Below are 1,354 nucleotides of genomic sequence, written 5' to 3' on the forward strand. Positions count from 1 at the left end.
ATCCCGACATTCTTTATCGCCGCCGAATCCTCGGGGTTCTCACTCTTCCTTGATTTCTTACTGCCCCCTTTTCGCTGCCGCTCTAGTAACTGATCTAGGGTTTTATTCATTCCTTACTGACGTGGGTGATAGATCGGGATCAAGGTTAAATGCGAGACGATTAGGGGTTAGGGGGTGTGATCGACGGATCATTTTGAGGATGAATGCGGTTGTCTTTGGCTTGATCAAAAGTTAAAACTTTCATATTTTTTGTACGAGAAATTTTGATGTTTTCTCCTATTTACCCCTAGTTATTTAGATTCGTTTTTCTTATTTACCATTTCGATCAATTACTCGCGCTCCGATGTCATATTTGCTCGCTATCGTTTCTTATGCTGGGCGATAATGTTGGAGGGGATCTAGTTTGTTCTATTAATCTCGAATTGTTTTATCTGTTCCCGCATACTGACAATTATCAAATTTTTTATGCTTGTTGATCTGCATTCAGTGGGATACGCTTGTTGGTTTCTTATGTTTATAGTTTTGTTAATGTCTGTCTATTTGATTCTGGCTTGCAGGGCTTTAGGTGGGAGGAGGGCCGTAGTCCCTGATCCTGCTTGAAACAGTGAAAGGAAGTTGAAATCCTTACAATAATAAAAGTTTCAATCAGCTGATGCAGTATTGTCACAATATAACTTTATTATTTAGTTTGGTTTTGTTACACATCAATCCCTGACAATGAAGAACCATGAGCGTGCAGCAAATGTCGCTCTTTTAGGTAAAATTTGCAACTTTTGAAGAACAATAATTATGGCGTTCAATTATATTTGATTTTAATATTTAGAGCGAATGAGCTTTTTCCAGTCTGCAAAACTATTTTACTATGTTGAATATGCAAATTTTGTATTATTTGATTCAATAGGCAGGTTATATGGATGTCCCTAGCAAAACATCTCTGAACTTTCCAATTTTCATGTTAATGCATGAGTCAGAATTTGAATAACTGTAGATTATGTAGCAGCACTTGCATGAATTTGTTCTCAGAATGAAGCTCTTTTCTGGAAATCTGTTTCCTATTTTAGGATTTTCAGTGGCTATAGTTTCTTGTTCCACAACAAATTTAGAATGACATGCTCAACTTGAAAAAAATTTGTTAAGCTTGATTAGGTAATAGGAGCCTATGTTGACTCATGCTTATTATTCTACAGGTCTGACTTTGGCACCACTTTTCATTAAGGTAAATCCAAATATAAATGTAATATTGTCAGCTTGCTTGACTGTATATGTTGGGTGCTACAGATCAGTCAAACCCACACCACCATCTGTGAGTGAAATTAATATCCTCAAAGGATCTTGCTTTTATATTTTGTTTTTT

General features: G+C 36.3%; 1 long non-coding RNA gene across 1 annotated transcript; it reads left to right on the forward strand.

Annotated features, from left to right (window-relative positions):
• Positions 1-1,304, forward strand: LOC110035064. The gene is made up of 3 exons (XR_002295117.1): positions 1-35; positions 558-757; positions 1,188-1,304. It is a non-coding gene; the product is annotated as an uncharacterized LOC110035064 (long non-coding RNA).
• Positions 1,305-1,354: the final 50 nt, after the last annotated feature.

Source organism: Phalaenopsis equestris, unplaced genomic scaffold (assembly GCF_001263595.1).
Source record: "Phalaenopsis equestris unplaced genomic scaffold, ASM126359v1 Scaffold195746, whole genome shotgun sequence".
Taxonomy (NCBI): domain Eukaryota; kingdom Viridiplantae; phylum Streptophyta; class Magnoliopsida; order Asparagales; family Orchidaceae; genus Phalaenopsis; species Phalaenopsis equestris.